This window comes from Equus quagga, unplaced genomic scaffold (genome assembly GCF_021613505.1).
Source record: "Equus quagga isolate Etosha38 unplaced genomic scaffold, UCLA_HA_Equagga_1.0 146_RagTag, whole genome shotgun sequence".
NCBI classification, from domain to species: domain Eukaryota; kingdom Metazoa; phylum Chordata; class Mammalia; order Perissodactyla; family Equidae; genus Equus; species Equus quagga.
In genome coordinates this window covers 4,243,461-4,266,310 of record NW_025796728.1, presented here as the reverse complement: position 1 = coordinate 4,266,310, position 22,850 = coordinate 4,243,461, and the positions used below count along the sequence as shown (strand labels likewise).

Below are 22,850 nucleotides of genomic sequence, written 5' to 3'. Positions count from 1 at the left end.
GTAGCCTCCCGCCGGGCCCGGCGGCCCGGCTTACGCAGATGCGAAATGGACCGGTCCCCGTGCCCTCTGCGTTTCATTGGCGGTCACCCAGCCCCGATCCCGGGAGTCCCACTCCGCGTACGCTCCCCACTCCGGCACACACACTTTGTTGCCCCTGGTTTGTATTTTCAACACACACACACACACACACACGCACACACAAACGCGCACACACACGGACTACTGCAGTGTTCCGGAGGAAACGTGCTCGGCACTATTTGGGGAAGGACGGCACCAGCGGATCGGGTGGGGCGGAGTCTGAGCATTACTTTAGCAGGGTTCCCTTCGGTGATCGGTTGCCGAGGGCACCATCTGCCGGCGGCCGGACAGCCTGCACTAGGGTCCTCGGACCTTGGTCCGCAGCCGCCTCCTCGCCAGGCGCGGCCCCCTTGCCCGGGAGCTTGGACTGACCCAGGCTCCCGCCACCAAGTATTCAGCACACAGATGAGGTTTCAGAATGTCCCCTCCCTCTTTCTGGGCTCTAGCACACCGTGTGGCAGGAGCAACAGGCTGAGACAACAGTCCATGCTTGCTAATACGAAAGCGCTCGAGCCAGCTTCTGGGGAGGCTTGCATTGTTCCTGTATGGAGGTTGATGAATGTGTCTTGCTACAATCTCGCAAATTTCATTTGAAACAGAATAGGTCGAGTTATTGCTTTGCTTTACCCTAGAAACTTAAGCATGCCCATGACGAAAAAGCCTCATGATTAAAGGGACGGTGAAAGTGGGGGAAGCGATAGTAACAGAGCGCAGAGCGCAATCCTTTCATTTCAAGGGGTTAACATTCTTTTATTTCCTTTTTTTCTCCTTCCTTTCTGTGGCTGTTGCAAAAGCGATTGAAATCTTAGCTGTCAGTTTATTGCCTGTTTCCAACCGCTGTAGGGTAGCAGTTTTCTAGCCCGAGTTTCTAACTGTTGCTTCTTGTAAGGCAGGGGGAAAAAAGCCTGTTGCTTTTCTAGAACCAACCACCCAGGGAACAGTTAGATCTACGTGACCAAAATGCCATTTTTATACCACTTGTGAAAAAATATTGTGGCAGCAGAAATTTAGACAGTCTGAATAATTTAAAGACTAAAACCTTTGGGGATTTATCACTCTACAGCTGTACAGGAGATTCAATTGTCTTTTCATTTCATTACTGGTGTGTTGTTTTATTTTAACATGCTAAGGTTTAAGAATTTTTCTTCTTCGTTTTTAGGTTATGTCAGGGGAGAAATAAATATGTTTATGATCTGTTGACTAGGACTAAAATAAAACATGTGACTGTTAAATTCCTGTGTTTTATAGTCGTAACGTCCCCACAATTACAAAGCTTACTTAAAATAAGGTCTCTGGTGGTTGTATTGGAAAAGGAAAATCCATTTTTAAAAAGTAGTGCCCAATGAATATTTTCTGACTTGGCAGATATTTTTAATAGACTGACATTTATAATATTCTCTTCACATCCATGTCACTACCTCAAAGCAACCCAAAACACGCTATTTACAAATGCTGGAGAATGTAGTAACATGCGCACATATACAAATTGTACCCAATCCATGCCATTGCAACTGGATAAATTAGACAAAAACAAGTTGTTTGTATCAGGTAGATAAATGATGATAATATTTTCCTTTTCAGTCATTTGTTTTGATACCTTGTAAGTAACCACAAAGATAATGGATAAAATAGGAGAAGATTCAGAAAGCTGAAAAGGCCAACAGTGCCTTTGCCAGTGGTTGGTCTTCTGTATAGGATACTATACTTTCCAGAATTTTAGAAAATGTATAATTCTGCTGACTATATTTACAAACACCTTTTCAGCTAAAAAAAAAAATGAATAAGAAAGTTGCCATTAACCAAAACAACTACCACAACAAAAAAGCTCTGTATAACCAGTTGTTTGACTGAATTCATACATAAGCTCAGAAAAAGGATTGAATTTAATTGTAGTACCACTGGAAATAACTCCTAATGATGGAATAATACAGTCTGTTTAATCACTGCACCATGTATATCCTACTTGATTTTTTAGAATATTCACCCAACAGATAAACCTTTGAAAAATATATTCAACTCAAGTACTCATTACCTTTCCACAATGGGGCTAGAGATTTGATGGGAAAATAGGAACCACGGAACGCTGAAAAATAATAAACCTTGATTGACTTCTTCTTAGTTTCCCCTTTTTATGAGAGCTATTAACAAGACCAAGATTTATTTTATCTTCTCTCATCTATGACAAAACAGTGAAATAAATAGATTGGAAATAACTCCACGAAAATGCAAGTAAAGAGGAATTTTAGGATCGAAGGATCTGTATAACACAACCTGGATGGTTAGCCCTGGTTAGGAAAATTGTCTAGAATATGCTTTGACTTTTAGATAACGTAAGTAGGGTTGAACTGTCTATGGGAAATAAGGCTCACTGCTTTTTACATTAATCGTGTTTCAGTACTGTGATAGGCTTAAATAACCTTTGAAGTCATTTAACAGGAAATTTTCACCAAAATTAACGAAAAATAAGAATGGACAAGGAATATAATAAAAATAGCCTTAAGGAAAGTTCAGACTAAAATCTATTACTAAAACATTGCTAATTTATATATTTTTAGTCATTACTATTATTACCCACCCATTCCATGGCTGGTAAAATGAGATGATAATTGTACATTGCATTAATGGGTTTGAGAACTAGGTTCTGTTCATTTTTGTTCTTTTCCTATGCTACCCCAAGGGAAATATAATTTTATATTGGCTTACAGCATTATCTGTTGTAAAGACTAACATAACATCAGGAGTATTTTCTGATTTATGTCCTTCAGGATATAAAATATTTCTCTCAAATTAAGAAAATAAAATAGCTTTTACAGTCAAGAATATCTATAATCGAGAATTGTTGGTTTTGAGCAGTGAATGCAAAATCTCTGAAGAATAATTCTGATGTGGGGGGAAAAAACTTCTTAGGAGCAATAATATTATTGATTAAATTAGGAAGGCTCTTTGTTCTGGCATCATGGGGTATATTGTGTACAATAGGAATGGGGCATAAAGGAGACAATAGCCTTCAGAAACTGCCTTAAAGTTGCTACAATCATCTGCTGATATAAGCCCAGTAAAGCACAGATTGTAATAGACAAGTCATCTTTGAGTAGTATTTTGGGAAAACATGATATTAACTACCTGCAAACAAGAGATTGAACTCTTCTATTTCAGATCCCAATGACTAGCTCCCCTTCTTGTTAAAGAGGTGGCTTCCCATGATCAAGTAGGACTTCCAGCCACGGAACTCTGTCCCTGATCTAAAGACACAATGGTCCACATGGTCATTCCCAGAAGACTTTACATCTGTTGAGTCCTGACTCAGAGTAGTCATTCCAGTAATGGAATACTATCATGTATTCATTGTTTCTTTCCTTCCTTCATGCACGGAAGGATGCAACAGCGAACGCTCTTAGCAGACATATGACTAACAACAAAAACAACCCCTCCCCCAAAAAAGCTAAACTGAGCTAACTGTATAAATAATACCTAAAATAAAAACAAATACAATTTACCAAATATGCACTGTTGTTAAATTTCACTGTTGTTCCTCTTGTTATTTTCATATTCGCTCCCACAGGTTTCTGGTACACACTGCAGTTATGCCTAATTACCATCATCTTGGTGACACAAAATGTTCATCACGTGTCAGAATCCCAGCCCTCCTTCCCTATTTCTTTAAGTCAGTGTTTCTCAGTATTTCATGTATACCTGACTCACTCTGGGATCTTAAAATGTTAAAATGCAAATTCTGAATCAGAGGTCTGGCACGGGGGCTGACATTCTTCATTTCTCACAGCTCCCGGGTGATGTGGAGTGCTGGTATGTGGAAAGCACATTGAGTGGCAAGGTTGTGGTACATTATTCTAAGATCCAACATTGTTAAGAAATGAACATTTTTTCTCTTAAATTTCTCTAAGAAGGGTATTATTTCAAGGTTCCAAATTAAGTTTCACGTTAATTTGTAGGTAGTTAAACAGGTAGCTGTTCAAAAGGGAAAATTAGCTCAGTAATTGATGATAAGCAACAGGACAAAGGCAAGAGCCTGCATGATGGGCCTTGACTTAAACTAGTAAGCAGTCCTCCTAAATGTGTCAATACTTATGAGTCAGCCAACCTTAAATGATGGCTATGGAAATATCGCCAAGCACAGTGACTCCAACAATACCATCCTGCTGCTTGAGAGAATACGAGGAACTTTTCTTCTGCAGAATAGAGAACATTGCAAACTGCTTTTTCCCCGACTGAGGAGCTTGCTACAGTTTTGTAAAATAGCCTAAACATACTCTTGCTGCTGTCAGTAAATTCTCTGAGGTTATAATAGAATTCCTTTGCAAATACAGCAAATAGGTCAGTACCATTTAAAGGCGGGAATAGATATCAGCAGTTAAATAAAGATAAAAATACTTTTTCTCTTATATGAGTAATTGACCAGCTCTCATTTTTAGGTGCTAGGTTACAATACTATACTATCTGGAGAAGCTGAGAGAGGAAAAAATTCCCTTTGCCTTTCTGTTTGGAAATAACAGGAAGACTTTTTACACCCTAAGCCCCACAAAAGCAAGCCTATCTAGATTTTTAAAAGTTTGAGTTCACATTTGAAAGCCTGTGTTCTTAGGATTACAAGGCCAGACTGGGTATTAAAATGTGTAATGACAAAGAAAATAAATATATACTTAAAATATGTCTTTAAAAAATAAATAAATATTTATGGAACACATCCTATGTATGAGGGATGGTTGTCGAGTGCTGTTTTGTTTTGGGTTTTTTTTTGGTGAGGAAGATTGGCTCTGAGCTAACATCTGTTGTCAAACTTCCTCCATTTTTGTATGTGGAATGCCACCATAGCATGGCTTGATGAGTGGTGCATAGGTCTGCACCCAGGATCTGAACCAGCTAACTCTGGACCAGGGAAGCAGAGCACGAGAAGTTAAACACTGCACCACCGGGCCAGCCCCGTCAAGTGCTTTTATATTAGTAGCTCATTTAATTCCTGATTTAAGGCTATGTAGTTATCTTTCATACAGATGGGGAAACTGATTTTAAGAGAGGCAGAAACTTAGGTTGAGAGAGGTTAAATAACTTGCTCAGAAGTTATAGAGCTAGTAAGTGTCAGAGTCAGGATTTGAAACCAGGTAGCCTGACTCCAGGGTTTGGCTCCTATCTGCTCGGCAAGTAAAAAAATATTCCCAGTATTTAGCTTTGGGACCTTGAGTGAGTCATTTGACTTCTCTGGACCTCAGGTTTCTCATCTGTAAAATGAAGATAAATGATACAAGTGCTAAACCTCTTTCCAGTTCAAATATTCTATGATATAAACTTAGGCCTTTAAAGATGTCAAAATCAAGATTCTTCCTCTCTGTCTTATTCTCCTGTTAGATTCCATCTTATTTCATTTTATTCTCCTGTTAGATTCCATCTTATTCCATTTTATTCTCCTGTTAGATATGTCAATCAACAAGCAATTATTGAATTCCCACTGAGTACAAACTATGGTAGTCTCCTGGGAACACCGAAGCAATGATTGGGTGTAATCTGCGGCCTCTTGAATCGAATAATTTTAATTGGTCACGGCCTTATCATCCACTTTTTCCCAAGTTAAACAGATTCCCAAAGACAGCAACAAGAAACGTTGGATCAATTGTCTTCCAAATGAGACTTCACTGATGCCTAGTTCATATTGTATTGAACACTGGAGCCAAGACCAAATGCAGTCCCTGTATTTAAACTGGGAGCATTGCTCCGCTACCGACAAACTAATAATTTATTTTAACACAATGTGAAGTGGAAGGAAATCACTATTTTCCAAGATCTGGGTATCCCAAAGGATTTACCCAACCCACCTAAAATCTTTCTATCAGGGAGTCTGGGGGCAAGCAGTAAAGCTAAGGTATTCATCTCAACTGAACATCACTTTGTATCAATTCTGTAATTGTTTGATGCTTTTTGTCTTAGAAGGCCCCCAAAGGCTTGATAGCACCCTCAAAACACACATGAATGAAATCTTGCATTATCAAGGAATGTAAAACATTTTAAAAGAAAAATAAATGGTATAAAATGTGTCCAATTGATTTGAGTGTCCACAACTCAAATGACGTTACTATACTTGAGGGTAATGAGAAGATGAATGTATATATGCTTATAGTTGATTGATTGTTGGTACAGAGTTTCCCTATGAAATTTTCAAAACACTGAATCCTATTTTCCATAATACCAAGATTGAGTTTCTGCATTTTAGTATACTTCTGTTTTCATCAGGTCATGCTTTTCATGAAATCTCTTGACTGTTATCTATTGAAGGAAGTTAATAGTCAGCAGCATATAACAATCTCTTACACAACACTTGACAGAAACGCTCAAGAAAGAGTACAACTAATTCCTATCAGTGGGGATAACTTAGCAAAAAGTCTGGCCATAGGAAAAGAGTGAAAAATACATGGGTTTTCTTTAGTGAGCCTGGGTACCCCTTAGCAACCTCATGGTCCTCATTGTTTTGCTGCTAGTAGTTTTTTCTCCTACCCCTCGATTGAGTGCCTGGTGTATCCCCTGCCCCTTGCAGCCCCAATAAAACCTGTCATCCTATGTATATTTAAGATTAAAGGGCATTTTACAAAGAGCATTCATTCAACTATTCTAGTGAATAAAAGAGATGTGGTGTCTGTCCTCGTGAAGTTTACAGTCTTTTAAAAAATAATTTAAAATCTCTATTCTTGTAATGAAGTTTTTTCCCTTTTGGAAGATTTTGAAACATCCATAATTATCTTGGTCTTGGGATGCTTTGGTTCAACACAGACTTAGTGACCACTTAGTCTTTTATCAGATCCTGTACTGGGCATTAGGGATGGAAGTATGACTAAGACATGATCCGTACCTTCAAATATTTTACAATGTAGAGGAGAATATATACACAAACAGCTGTTTTAAAATAATGTGATATGTGCCAGGACAGAAACATGTGTGTCCAAGATCGTGTGGGAGCACAGAGGAGAGGTTTCTAAGGCATGGGCAAGGGTTGATGCCTGAGATGAATCTTAAAGAGGAACAGTAGTTAACGCCATGTATGCTATGCTGCAAATGAGAAGAAATTTTCAGGAAAAAGAAAGGGCATAAGCATTGGCAGGTGTGCCTGAAAACAGCGTGGAGTGTTCTGGGAACTACAGGTAATTCACTTTTGTGAGAACTTGAAGGGCACAGGGAAGATTGTCAAGAGATAAAATAGAATGCTAAAAGCAAGGTGTAGCACGATGTTGTTGAATGTTCTCTCTTGTGTAAAAAGAAGAGGGGGATAAAGACAAGGTTAATAAAAGCCTTATACAGACTGAAAGAGAGAGTCTATATATAGATCCCCTCTCCATAAACATAATCTTTTTTATGTGCATTGACCATTTCTGGAGGAATCCACAACAGATGAGGAGCAGGGGAGCCAGGAGTAGGAGTATGAGTTGGAGGGATACTTACTCTTCTTTATAAGTCCTTTTGAATTGTTTGATTAAAAAAAATCCTATACACGTTTTACACTTTCACTTTAAAAAGATACACACGCACACACACACACACACACACACATATGGAGAAAGAGAGACAGAGACAAAGACAGAGAGACAAAGCGAAGTGATGCTGGAATATGTATGCCAGGGAAATGAATCCTAATCCTGAAACACAGAAAACCTGCTAAAAGTTTGAGCAGGCAGTATGTTTTGCATTCTAGATAGATTATTCTGGTAGCTATGTGGAAGATGAAGTAGGAAAGGCTAAAACTGGGGGCAGTGTTCCTAATTAAGAGGCTAAGAGGGTGTTTCAAAGTCCAGATAAGAGATGATAAATGCCTAAAGTAAAACAGTGGCCTTAGGACTAGAAAGTCAAAAAAGAAAAGATAGTCAAACAGGCAAATCAGAGGGATTTTGTGACTGACCAGATGACGGAGGTTAGAGAGGAAACAAGCCTGGGAAGCCCTATGAGATTCCATATTGAGTAATGGGCACATGTGGCACCATCAGCCCAGGAAGAGAACACAGGAAAAGAAGCACTAACCATCGTGTTCACCACTGAAGTGGATATATTTCCAGAATAAAATAAAATGTTACAGCTTGTTGTTATAAGGTATTTATGGGAACACTGAGGTAGAATTTTGGAGATTGGAACTATCCTGAAAAATACTAGTTCCTTGGTGACTCTTCCAGCTCTGTTTACAAATGACACAAGTTGTACAGGGAGAAATCCTGGGGCCACAAATGTGGTGGCTGAAATGGGCTGGTTAGAGTTATGGAGAAAGGATGCTGGCCAAAGACAGAGAATGGAATGCAGTCAATCTTAATCTCTAGCAATATTGTTCTTTTCCTAGGAGGACCTAGACCTTGATAGGATTTAGAACATACTTTTCAAATTCCCCCAGAGAAGTGATCTTTGTATTCTGTTTTAGTTGCCTTTATAAAACTATATGGGTGGGGAAAAAAAGATGTGTGGGGAACCCACTTACACAGCATCTGCTCTCTTCTCCACCACATCCTTAAATGATTCAGAGTCCTTCTGGAACATCGTGTTTCCATGTGAAATCGCATCAAAGCAGTGCGAGTTCTTGTAGAAAGTGTCTTTGGTGATGAAATGAGATCGGGTATAACAGACAGCACAAGTGAGGCCAACAGCGTGCCGTGAGAAATGAAGCTTAGCTGCCAGGAAATTAAAAAGTGATTCCCAGGAGCTTTGCATAAGAACCGAAACATTTGAATGGCGTGGTAGGGATGATTTTAAACAAGAATTCAGCAGAGCCCTGTCCTCATCAAATGGTCTCCTGGAAAGAGGATACCTATTTAAGCAGAGGCATATTTATAGATTGTTTTATTTAGTTTTAGAGAAAGAAAGCAGAGAAACAGCTCGAGAAACAGTTTCAAACAGAAGAGGATCCTAGGTAGCCGTTAGCAATTAGCTATTCCATCCCTGCTTCAGCTGAAAAAGAGTATGGGTTTAGGCCCTCCAGATATGACAGCCAAGTTAGAGGTGACATGCCTTGCTCTTGTTGCTGAATGGATTAATCAGGAAAGTTGCTAGGAGTGAATCCTGCTTGAATGAGAGGGTTTATTTGGGATCCTTCCTGGAAGCAGGGGAATAGATTTGTTGGAAGCTCAGGATCCCTGCCTACTCTAACCCGCCATGACTCATGGGGAGGTTTTTTCCTTCTCATCTATTATTTTCAAGGGAATGATACACAATTCGTTAGTTAAGAGAAACAGCTTTTTGGTTTCCATAGAGACAGTTCAATGACATTTATTTGAAATCCCACCTGTGCCTAGAACATTTTCTCATGTCAGAGGCCATCATTTCTCCCTCCTACCACCTGCAGCCCCTCTCCCACACAAATGCATCTAGATCTGCTTTAAAATGCACGGGAAATCATCTTTCTCTTATGGAGCTTTTTCTGTCACCACACTAAAGAGAATTCTACTGGAGAGAGTGTGTATAGAGCATATAAACAAATCAAGACTCCGACAAGACAAAAGACCCAATATGAAGTAATGATTATCTATCAGTCTGTATGAGATCTTTATTAACCTTGTCTTTTTCCCCTGCACTATGTAAACTCCAGGAAGTTTAGGATTATATTCTTTATGCTCTCTATGTAGCTCCTAGCATATTAGAGAGACTTAATAATAATATTTATCAGGATTATAAAAAAATTTCTAGTCATAAAAAAGTGTTAGTAATAATGGCATTTAAACTTTTTAGTACAGACATTAATATTTTTTTTGTCAAGTCTACCTTATACCTTCAGCTGCAATTTTCTTTTATGTTGATCATGAATCATGAGCCGTTTCCATAGAAACATCTTTATCACATGGCACAGCCAGTTTCACAGACACAAAGTCACGTCATGGCAAATATCAATGCATATGTATATATATATATATATATATATGTATACATACACTCACACATCGCTTAACTACAGGGTTACGTTCTGAAAATGTGTCGTTAGATGATTTTGTCATTGCACACACATGATAGAGTGTACTGAAGGAGAACAGAATTTGTCAACCCAAAGTGTGTCTCTTTAACATGATGATTATTTTAGGCTGATTATTTTTAAGAAAAAAAGCAGAAATTTTTTCTTGTTACCTCCCCCTTAACTGCCTAAAAGAATTAGGATTAAAAAAAAACCTGCCTCAGGAAGCAAGCTATCACCTTAGCATAACATGAACTAGGTGGTAGACAGGGAGGAACCTAGGGAAGACTGTTTGGCTCCCCTCTGTGTTCTTCTGTTTCTGTGTGGCCAAACGCTTGTTTTCCAAATGTTTGCTCCTTTTTACCTACCTGTGAATATCCTCCTTCCCTTTGAAGTCCCTGACTCTCCCCACCCGAACATCTTCTTTTGTCTGTAGCTGAGGGTGGTATTTAAGGTGCAGGCTTTGGCCATTTTGGTGAGTTACTCAGTTTTCCCGGGGTTCTCCTGTATATAATGCTATTAAACTTTTGTTTGTTATTCTCCTATTAATCTATCTCATGTCAATTTAATTATTAGACCAGCCAGAAGAACCTAGAAGGGTAGAGGAAAATTTCTTCCCCACTAAAAGTACTTTCACAAACCTAGATGGCATAGCGTACTACACACCTAGGCTTTATGATACTAATCTTATGTGACCATCATCATATATGTGTTCTGTTGTCGACCGAAACTTGGTTATATAGTGCATGGCTATGCAAATATATGTATGTATACACACACACAACTTTTCATCAGCTTTAAAAAATAATAACTGCTTTTTATTTTTCAAAATGTCATCTCCATACTGGCCCCTGGACTATCAATGTTTCTGGGAACATTTAAGAAATTATTAAGTAATTACTTGATTGATAACTACAAAGTGAATGACATTTAAAAAGAAGGAAGATCAAACATAAAAGATATATGAAAAGGGGTTCCTCAGCCAATCTAGAAAGGCTTTGAATGAGGTAAGTTAGATTTTAAAAGAAAATCAAGAAAGTTTATCAAATTTGAAAATATAAAGTCAAAAATATGTCTAATCTAGAAATACACATAATTAATACATATGTATATAATATATATCTATATCTACATCTATCTACCTTGTCATTTTTGCTATAATTGAATCCTTGCTGCTACATGGTATGTTTACTTTCAAATGTCAACTTTCGTCTGAAACTTCCACTTCTACACGGTAATTTGTCATAACCAGTAAATGCGTTAAATCAACTACCGCATTAATGGTAATAAAAGATTCTTTCCACTGACATCACCACCTCTCTGCCCTGTCCCCCCGCAAATCCAGCACACACACACACAGTTCAGCACATCCCAAAGAAACAACAGAGAAAACAAAATCCCAGTTCAGACCGACTGCTGAGTTGAGACTGATGAGAGGGGAGAAAGAAGATTCACTGAGAAGGTTAATATTGGTCAACAGGAAACTTTTGGATTATGTGGTGAGAACTGATTTTTAGAAGTTTTGAATTTGGGAATAGGAGGAGGAGGACAGGATAAGAAATATGGAGAGGAGAATGTACTCACAAAACTAGAAAATCGTGTTCAGTCCTTGTAGGTCTTTGGTGCCTCTCTCTCACGCACACATCACTTTGGGAGACATCCCACAAGCTGTGTTGTCATGAAGTTTGAAGGGGATTTCATAACTTGGTTCTCTGACATTGTAGAAGGAAATGACTTTCAGGATATTACAGATGACAACTGCCCTACTGTGTTCAAAATCACTGTCATGGAACATAAGCACATCTTAATGAATTATGTTTTTGCATAGTCACCATGAAGTCACTTTTGCATATTTTGCGTAGTCACTTTTCCACATGTTAAAGAATTTGCACCTTTGGTTCTGCGGAGTGGACAGAGATATGTGAGCCCAAATTCAAACAAAGCCATTGCCATTATTCTTTTTCAATCCGATTCAATCTCACTGAGTGGAGGTTTGATTTTGAGTCAAAATATAGGACTCCATTGGTAGTGGAGGTAGGCAGCATCTACAGAAGGTGATTCCAAATAAAGCGGGAAGCTACCAGCTTGAAATGTCATCATTAGATCTTGATATCTTCAGCTTTGATTCCTGCTGAATTATGAATAACCATGAGAGAGGCAACAATCATGCTAGTTTCAATTCCTGGATTTATACCAGAGTGTGAGTGAATGTTTGAATGACAGAACAGGTTTCCTTAAGAGACAGGGATTAGAAAGGAATATAAAGAGAGAGAGGGAACAGGAGTTATTTCATACTTTTCCCCAGAATCAGCAGTTTCCTGACTTAGGAAGCTGATATAAAACAGCTAGAAAAGTGGCTATGCTGAGACAGCATTTGTGTTGTCCACACTGATGCTGTGCACTCGAAAAGCATTTTGCTTGATCTGACAGTGATGTCCAGTATTTTGTATCCCAAGATGTGAAATCAACAAATTCACCTCCATTCTCTGGAAGTGTAGCATCCATGCCAACTGGGCAAGGTGACGATAATACCTTGCAATTTTAATAGCCTTATGAATCTCATAATTAAAATTACTGTCTAGTGGGCAGCACACTGGCAATTTTTTAAGTCCAGACACTCCCCATCTAGCATATATAATTTTGGTTTTTCCCTTAAGTACATTCCCTTTGAATGTGCTTCTGTCAAGTTATATTTGAATACTTTTAAATCACTTTAAAATGTCAGGATGATGTTGTATCCTAATTTATACTCTCAAATATAAATCTCATGACTTACTTAAGCCCTTTGATTCTCAGTTCCTTGCAAAATGGAAATAATAATTTCTGCTCTACCTATTTTAGGGAGCTTTGAGAATCAAAAGAGATAAATCATATACAAATATATGTTCTGCATATGTGATGCATAATCTGTAAATTTCTATATCAATGTTAAGCCCGGTATTTTTATTATTTTACCAGTATCTCCCAGGCTGTAATGAAGTTCTCCCTCTTTAATGCCAGGGCATCAGAAGTAACATAAATTCACATCATGCATAACCAAATATAATAATATTTTTGTTTGATATTGGGATTTTCATCCTGCAATTGAAATTCACAATACATCTAATTGTGAAATTGTTCTATGAGATCTGACACAAAAAAATGGAAAATATTTCCCCCATCTTCTCTCCTGATCATTTTCTCTTAGTTTTTATTTGGAGACCTCAAAGTTTCTCTCTGTATGTGGTCCTCCCATATCTCTCTAAATTTCATATTTTGTGTTACTCCCTGGTATGTGGAAGAAATGGGATATGTGGTTTTCTGTGGGTTTAACCTAGGAATTAGGGATCTGGAGTTGACTTCCAGTTTTAATTATAGCCCCTCCATTTACAAGATCTGTTGCTTTGGCATTAACTAACTCTAGAGTAATCGTATAATTTATTGTCCCAATAAGTACTTTTGAGAATGAAAGGGAACATTATTAATATTACCTGGGACAGAAAGTGTGAGCCAACACTGTCCTGGGAAAGCCAAGATTTATGATCACCTTATGTCACTTAAAGCACTAATTTCTTCATCTTTAAAATGAGGACAAATGATACTTTCTTCTTAGATCATTGAAGGCTAAATGAGATAATATGTTGCCTGACTTGGGGACAATATTGGTTATTTTTAAGCATCTTCTTTTCCTCCTCCTTCTTCTCCTCCCCTCTTCTTCTTCATCATTTTATTTATTGAGCGCTTACCGGGTACCAGGCACTGTTATGAGTGCTTTATATGTAAATATCAACAAAAGAATTAGGTAGAGTGGATGAGATACCCTAATAAGAATTGTTACAGTAAAGTTTGAGATAATCAACCAAATAAAAACATCATCTATCAGCTCGCCTTGTTTACCAAGAGCTTCATAAGAGCAAGAAACTTGCCAAAAATTATGAAAAGTTATTAAAATCTCTAGGATTTACTTTATTCCTTCAAAGAACAGCCAAGAATTTCACTGAGGAAGTAAGCTATGAAAAAATGACTGTCTTTCTGAGGTCATAATTGACCACAAGTAGCACTAAAAAAAGGGCCCTGACGATGAGATCACAGCTCACAACATGATGGAGAAAGTGTAACCAAGCTGAGCTGTTCAAGTGAACAATAATCTAGGCAGGAAGGTGATGGAAATTCCAGGCAGGGAAAATAGTACTAAGTCTGTAGAGATAAAATTACCAAGAATACTTGTAAAGAGAGAGATTCAATAATAGCATATGAATCTTATGGCCTGGAAAATCATCCTGGAGTCTTAATAATGATAATTAATATTTATTGAGCACTTTCACAACAGAGATATGATTCTAAGTACTTTACAAACATTAACCCACTTAAACCATAATGCAGTCATATGAAGCATGTATCATTATTATCTCTATTTTACTGATAAGGAAATTGAGGCATAGGAAAGTTAAGTAACCTGCCAATAGTTACTCAACCAGTAAGTGATTGAGCTGTGATATGCACCCAGTTAGATTGCCTCAGAGTTTACGTGGGCTAGTTAAGTCATTAAGTTAGTTAGATCATAAAACATTATTATTTTTAATAACAGGTAAACATAGAGAGGGTTTAAAGGTTAGGAAACATGATTGATACTTAGGGAAGTGGGCCCTAGGATGAAATGCATTAGCAATTGATATTATTTAGCCCAGAGTTAAATTTTGTAAAGATTAAGGAGTTGCTTGATTAACGTCTTCAGGTTTATCACAATGTTGAATCCATTCACTGGTTTAAATCACATCAGACCTATTGCATGCAAGGTATTACTTAAAGTGCTGTGTTAGGTACTTGTTGGAAATAGGAAGAGAGAATGGATTTGATGCCCCTGCTGAAAGAACTCTTAACTTGAAGAAAGCAGCAAAGTTTAAATCGGACATAAGGAAGAACATCTTGACTGTAATGAGTGAGAAGATGCTGGAAGGAGCTATGAAGATTATCTGGGAAGTATTCATCCTTAGAAAGCTTCAGAACAAGAAAAGATAATTATATCTGTCCTAGTTGGCTTATATGGCTCTTCAGTCAAAGGCAAGAGGGTGAGATGAAAAAGAACATTTCTCTAAGACCCTTCCCTATGGAAGAATTTGAATTTTTAAGATTTTTACTCCATATTTACAAAAGATCCATTGTAAGATCTTCAAAAATCCCCACATTTGATCATCTTTATAGTGTATATAATTCAAGAAGATTACAACCACACACTCAAAAGCAGTGAAAGGGCAGTTAGCTGAGCTGTCATTAATTCAGTGGCTCTTTCTGGAACTTATGGACTTTGCACACTACTCAAACTTATTTCTCAGAAAGAGTTGCTATGGCACTAACTTTCAGGGTAGTTAATAAAGAGGAGACGTGGGAGAAATTAAATCCTCAAATGCCAAAGTTGGCCTGTAATGAGAGCTTCTTGAAGCCTGTGCCCATAAGTGTCTTCTGCACAGGGCAGGCTAATAAAATCACATTGAATCGAATTGAAATATATGCCTTCAATTCAATCTGTGCGTACTCCTGTAAGTAGTCCAAAAAGAAAAAGACAGCTCTTAATGTTAAGAGTAGAAATAGTTATTAAAATATAATGAGTACATACTATGTATTGGGTACCGGAACAAATGCTTGACATCAGTTTTTACAAGAGCTAGCTGAGATAAGAACATTTAATCCAAATCTTCCATTTTAATATTCCATTTTAATCCAAATCCATCACAAATCAGCCTTCCTGGACTCAGTTCTTTATCTGTGATGGAGTTGGGCTTAAAGCTCAGGCCTGTTTGACTTCAGAGCCGGACATCTAACTCCCTCTTTTGGGTTCTGAGACCCAATTCCAATGTGTGTGTGTGTGGGGGTTCCCCACACATATGACAATGGATTCTCTGGACTTCAGCTGGGTGTCCTACAATTCAGCTCAATTCTGACACTATCTACCCAGAGATAGCACCAGGTTCTGCATGTTAAGTGTTCAGTCCTACAAGACTGCCCCCTAGTTCAGATGCCAGTCGCAAAAGCAGGTTGTTACCTGTACAGATTTTTCGCAACTTATGATGTGGTTCTGTTCTAATAAACCCATCATAAGTTGAAAGTATCGTAAGTTGAAAATGTGTTTAATATACCTAACCTACCGAACATCGCAGCTTAGCCTAGGTTACCTTAACATGCTCAGAACACTTACATTAGCCTACAGTTGGGCAAGATCATCTAACACAAAGCCTATTTTATAACAAAGTGTTGAATATCTCATGTAATTTATTGAATGTTATACTGAAAGTGAAAATCACAATGATTATATGGGTACAGAAAGGTTGTTAGCGTATGGGTTGTTTACCCTTGTGATCGCATGGCCAACTGGGAGCTGCCCAGCATCATGAGAGAGTATTGTACTGCATATCGCTAGACCAGGAAAAGATCAAAATTCAGAATTCGAAGTACAGTTTCTACTGAACACGTATTGCTTTCAAACTATCGTAATGTTAAAAAGTCATAAATCAAACCATCATAAGTTGGGGACCATCTGTACATTTGACTGATGGGCTCTAAATCAGAGGTTCCCATGACCTCCTCTTTGGGTTTATTTTTTTCTAGAGCAGTTCACAGAACTCAGAGAAACATTTTACTTACTAGATGACCAGTTTATTTGAAAAGGATATAACTTAAGAACAGCCAGATGGAAGAGATGCATAGGGCAAGGTATGGGGAAAGGATGCGGAGCTTCTATGCTCTCTCTAGTAGTACCACTCTCCCAGCACCTCCACGTGCTCACCAACCCAGAAGCTCTCTGAATCCCAGCCTTTTGGGTTTTGGGTTTTTATGGAGGCTTCATTACATAGGCATGATTGATTACATCATTGGCCATTGGTGATTGAACTCAATTTTCATCCCTTGTCCACTCCCTGGAGATCAGGGGGTGGAATGGAAGTTTCGACCCTCTAAGCATAGGTTTGGCGGTCCTGGCAACTAGCCCCCATCTTTAGGTTCTGTACAAAAAGTCACTTCATTAACATAACAAAAGACGCCTTTCTTGCTCTCATCACTTAGGAAATTCCAAGGGTTTTAGGAGCTCTGTGCCAGAAAGCAAGGTGGGAGGACAAAGACCAAATATATATTTCTTATTATGAATTACAATCTCATACCCTCTTCTCATTTTATCCAACAATCGTTTCTTTCCATTTTAGAGTTCACTCTAGTCTGAATTGTCCTATTAAAAACAGATCCTTTCTTTCTCTAATTGAAGGGTCAGGAGAATCCTACCCAAAAAGATCAAGTTTTAAATTTCAGGCCTCAAAGCAAGCACAAGCACGGGGAGTCGTTGGTGTTCTTGCTCCAGTTCACTGGGATTACTTCCCCGGACAGAGCCTTACTGCTTAATCTTCTCGTGATGGAAGACAAAAAAAAATGACTCGCACCAGAGGACAGGTTTGTTTGGTGGGAGCCCAGGTTCTTGTTCCCTCCATTGGCATCCTTGTCATGGTCCATAAAACAGGAAACAACATTTTTCCTGTCAGGTTTGCTTGCAAGGATGATTTGTTTGTTTGAGTCCAAGATGAAGACTCAGGAAATCTAAAATCTGTTATTTTTCAATTCACAAGATTTCCTGCCGGTGGAAAGAAAGAACTGATCGCCACTCCAGGATTCTCTAATGGGGGCAGGCATCGACAGCAGGAGGAGGGGAGCATGCCAACTGTTTCTTGGTGGGGGGAGTAGGGAAGCTAATTAGACGACCCATTTGTGGGTAGAGAAGACAGAAAAGGCTCAGGTATATTTAGCTCTTCTCCACTGAACACGGAGAGAGAAATCAAACAGGAATACGTAAAGGTCAGATCATTTCATCACTGTCCTTTCAGAACTGGGAAATCACATTATAAAATGCAGATGGCACCTCGAGGTTAAAATAGCAAGTTATTATTACCACATAGCTTACAGGAGATATTTATCATTTTTCTGCCTCATAGAGGAATATACATTTAAAATCCATTTATTTCAAAAACTAAATACGTGTATTAAAACAATTTAAAAACCTCTATTTCTTTTCGCTTGATCTAAATGACAGCAATGGAAATATAACAATCACTTAGCTGGTTTCTACAGAAACAAAAGCTAAAAGGATTCTCTGTAGAAGAACAGTATATTTATAAAGTAGAAGACAGTCATGGAACACAGTTTAGGGAAAAACAACTTACTTGAAATATACTGTTGTTTCTGTATTTCAAAATTCAGAGTTAGGCTATTCGAGAGACCACTAAATTCTGTTGAAGCCATTATAGGCTCTCACGTTTACTTTTTTGGGTACTAAATAAGGCAGAGCACTGCTACTCACCGATATAGATCTTGCCGTATTTGTTCATCCCTTACAGCTAAAGAATGAAATGCGCTCTTACGTCTCACTGGGGCGTTTAGCAAGGATGCGCTTGGCTGTGCATGGGTTTTCCCTGCAGATTGCAGCCCCACACAGGTTCGGGCACACACAGGTCAGGTCAAGTCGGAATTTTATTACCTTTGGTTCAAGGATATTGCTACGTTTCCGGGGTAGGAGGGTGGGTGCGGCGCAAAGTGGGCTTCGGGGAAAGTTATAATTTTAGGCATAATGCATTGTGGGTTTTACTGAGCGATGAAAATAAATCATTTCAGAGTGACTTCCATAATTAAATTCATTGGACCAGTACGTTATTTTGTAACATCTAAACCCCTTTAACTTCTGATTTTATTGGAGAGTTAGTAGAAAATAAAGACGTGTCAGTCAATAAATATATATATTTTTAAGAGATACTAATTAGAAGTCCTTAAGAAATTTTGTTTCGTTTTGTTTCTTGAAATTCCAGATACAAAGGGGAAAATAAAGTCGAATGCAAGTAGTTGAGGGAAGCAAAGGACAATTATGACAAATGAGAGTTTACAGATACCTGCCTATCATCTTTGTTGGACATCTTTGCAAACAGCTTGTTATAAGTAGACATTCAACACCAGGAGACAGATTGTTTCCCCCCACGTTGCCCCCTCTGCATTCAGGAGCAGATGAACAACAAATATTCAACTCCGTCTCAACTCTTCGTTGTTTCCTCCTCACTCTACATGAATGAAAGAAACACTTCAATTACAAACTCAGTTTCAACATCATTGATAATTCCTCTCTCTTCTTCCATCTTTCCTTCCTTTCCACCTTCTTTTTCCCTAACGTAGTTGTAAATGGAAACTCACCTGCCCACCATCTCTTCTGGAAAGGCAGTGTGGTGGGAAATGTATGGGTTGTTACTTGCCTGGCCCTGGCTTCTGGCTCTGTCTTTGTGAGTGCTCTCTCTGTTAATTTCCTTGTCTTTGAGTGTTGGAGCAAGAAAAGAAAATGCCATTCAAACTGATTGAGGCTGCTTCTTTCTCAGGAAGAGGGGCATAGTTTACATTACTAGGAAAAGAAATCTTTAGGCTGCGCCTTCCACTCAGAGACTGGCAGGGAGGAAGAAAGAGAAGTTTGGGGTTTCAAAGGGCTCTATCAGCGATTCTGTGGTGCTAAAGGGCAAGACCCAGAACAACTGGCCCTTTGTTTAGAGAAAATGTTGATGAGCTTTTGAGAGTACAAAATATTTCTAGAGCTAAGAAGAGGAAAAGAGCTACAGTTCTCTGAGTAATAATACAAGGACAGTTGAGGGAAGAATAGAAAATAGGGAACCAGGGTGAAGAGGAAGATGGGAGACAAAAAAGAGCTGAGAAAGCACACAAGAAGTTGAAGTTCTTAGTAAATAACTCTCAGTGTTAGAGTGGCTGAAGGCCTCAGAAACAGATTTTATTATTTGATTTTGTGTTACGTTTCATTGCTGTGATGTAAAATGTCATTACTTCTCCACTTTTTTAAAAAAGTCTATTATTTGTACAAGTGCTTTGTTGGAGTGGTTTTGAGGCGCTAAATTCCACATCTGGGTCAGCATGAGGTGTATGGAAGAGAACAACCATGTTCTTAAAACCAGAATGATAACAAGAGTTCAAAAGAGACAGGAAATCAGAGCTAGAGGTGACCGTGAAACAGATTTGGAAATGCACAAAAATCCCAGGGAAAACATTGGACTTGTGAAAGTATGTGATAAAGGGCTTAGGTTAATTGATTTCAATCTCAAAGGGCGCCAGCTGACACCTAGTTATACATAAAATGTTAGTAAAACCATCATATAGGAAGCAGAAAACCTGGTGCCTAGCAGGTGCTGGATAAACATGGGTCCCCCCTTTTCACAGAAATAACGTGGAGGCCATGCCACCATAGGAAAGGAACATGGGAAGACTTGAATTGAGGGCACAGAAAGACAAGAGCATGGCAGTAAGGCATGATCATGGTTTCCTCCTCTGATTTCCTGCCAGACCTCCCTCTGAGGTTGCAAAGTCATGAGTGAATATGGATATGCATATTCAGATATGGAGCTGAAGGGGTGGGGAGAGGGGCTATCTGGCAATTCACTCCCTGTAGCACATACACAATTACTTAAAAGCATATGGACCACAAGTTTAAAGTTGTTCTGCATACAGACTCAGAAGCACAGAGCTGCTATAGCCACAGTGTGCCTTAAGACCCATTTTGTGCTGCAGCCATTTAAGTACCAGAGGTGGTGAAGCCCAAGAATTCCGACCCAGTGTTTTAAACTCATCAGAGGCACATACCCTGTTCCTGGCCTCTTGCTGGCTCTGCTGATCCTTCTGCTTGTGTCTCATGCTTTCTAACTTCCTATTCAGCTCTCACATTTTCCTCCCTGCCTTTATCTTAGCATTGTCAATCTTCCTGTCAGTGTATCTCTCCCTCTGTGGATTAGCTTCCAAAGCATTCAGTGGACTTAAATACCACATGATTTAAAGCAGCTGTCCTGGTGGAAACAGATAGCAGCTGCACTGGGCCACCTTTATTCCTGAGCATTGAAGCCCCTAGCCAGGCATAGGCTATTTAGCAAACTGTATAGGATAAAACAACTGGGGAGTCCATAAGGGGATAGGCATGTTGACAGGAAGATTCAGAACGTTAAGATAAATCCTGGGAGATAAATGAGAGAACCAGACAGAACATTTCCATAAGTGGACTAAGTTCTGATGTCTAGAGAAGGCAAAAAAGAGTTGCAGGGAGAGAGAGAAAGAGAGCTGGGGCTAGGGTGAATTTAGTGGGTGCAGTTAACTCTGGCAGAAATCAGAGAAAAAATTCAAATATAAGAAAAAAGGGAGGAGTAGGATGAGACCCTGTTGCAGATTGGGTTACCCCTGAAACTCTGAGATGTAAATTTCTGTTTATCGGGATGTGTGGAGAATGTCATCAGGAACAACTGCCATGGGGGTGTGAGGCAGCAGCACTGGGCACGGAAAGAGGTGAAATCTTGGTGAAGTTGAATGAAGATGTAGTTGCTACAAATGTGTGACTAACCCCAAGGGCAACTCTAGAGCTAGAATGACCCTTCAGAATCATCTGGAATTGAGACATGTCGCCTGGGTCTTTACACCCCACCCCCACCCCCCATGCCAACATCAACCAGTCATATGATGTGGGCTGTGCCTGGGAAAGAGATGTGACTGACCATGAGGGGCGGCATTCTCCAGCCAGGGCATTCTTGGGGAGGGATTCAGCTGAGGGGTAGCAGCTGCCACTCCCAGCAGCTGGAGGATTTAGCGTTTCAGTTCCGAAAGAGTGTGAGATCAGGGTGGGCATCACGCATCTCCCTCACACCCCTAGAGTCAGAACACAGCTGAAAATGCTGACCTGAAATGAGTTTCCCTCAGAAGCTCTACGGAATTTAGTCTTGTCCTATTCACCAGTTGTTTTATGTGCATCAGTCTTGTCTCTGACCTAAACTCTAAACTTTTTGAGTACCAGTATCACACTTCATATATTCTTTCTATCCCTTAATAATTCCTTTAGCAGACTATTGTCAAATCTAAAGTTGATAGAAAAACAAGCCCATTGCCTATGGTAACATGATACTGAGGTAATAAAAGCTCTTTTCTCCATATTTTGAGAAGATATAAATGACCTCTAATTTACCGGGGTTTTTTTTCCTGTCTTACATGCATATAAATATCTCCTGAATGAACTGGTTATGATGCTCTGAAACAGTTACAGGTAGTCCTGTATCTTGAAAACTCAACGGAGAAGGGCAAGGAGACCAGGAGGATGTAGGTGTGAAAGTGAGAGTCTACGTACTTCAGAGGAAAGAGCACTTGACCAGCATCTGAGACCAGCTTCTGTTTCTTGCTGTCCTGTTGCTTACCACGTGATCTGGAGAAAATCAGTTGACCTCTCTGAGACTCGCTTCTTCTTTTATGCAGTGATTAGGTGTGACGTTGTCTGCTTTACCTTGTTGAACAGCACTGGGTTTTGAACTGAAGGACTGTGATGAGGATCAATCGACAATGCCTGTCTGATATGTTTGAGGTCTCAAAAGCAACTCAAGAGTAGTTTTGTTATTATTATTAGTTTGTGGATGAAATTTCTAAAAATTTTAATTTCACAAGTTATATTGTATATAGTAATAAGATGATTTAGGTTTTTTTTTTTAAATCAGTAATCATAATAGAAGAAATATATTTCATTCATAATGGTAGACCCTGAATTGCTACATGGGCTTCTAGATTTTTCATTTTTGATGTGAGAGGTGGAGTAAGTAAGATGATCTCTCATATTTGTTTGGTTTCTAAACTTCATAAACATGAATCTTTCACACTCATATTCCCATCAACCAGGGGAAATGAGACATTGCTATTTCTCATGTGTGTTTAATAAAGTGATAGAATTGTTTGTGAGAAGACATTTACTGTAGATGCATATATAGCATAGAATCTGGGACAGAGGTAGTTTGGAAGAATTTCAAAATGTTCAGGGAAGAAAGGTCAACCTCAAATA

At 38.9% G+C, this 22,850-nt stretch overlaps 1 protein-coding gene across 1 annotated transcript in view; it reads left to right on the top strand.

The window, feature by feature from the left end:
• Window positions 1-22,850, top strand: part of LOC124232992 (gamma-aminobutyric acid receptor subunit beta-1) — a 349,209-nt gene that overhangs the window by 848 nt on the left and 325,511 nt on the right. The gene's annotated exons all lie outside the window — the stretch shown is intronic.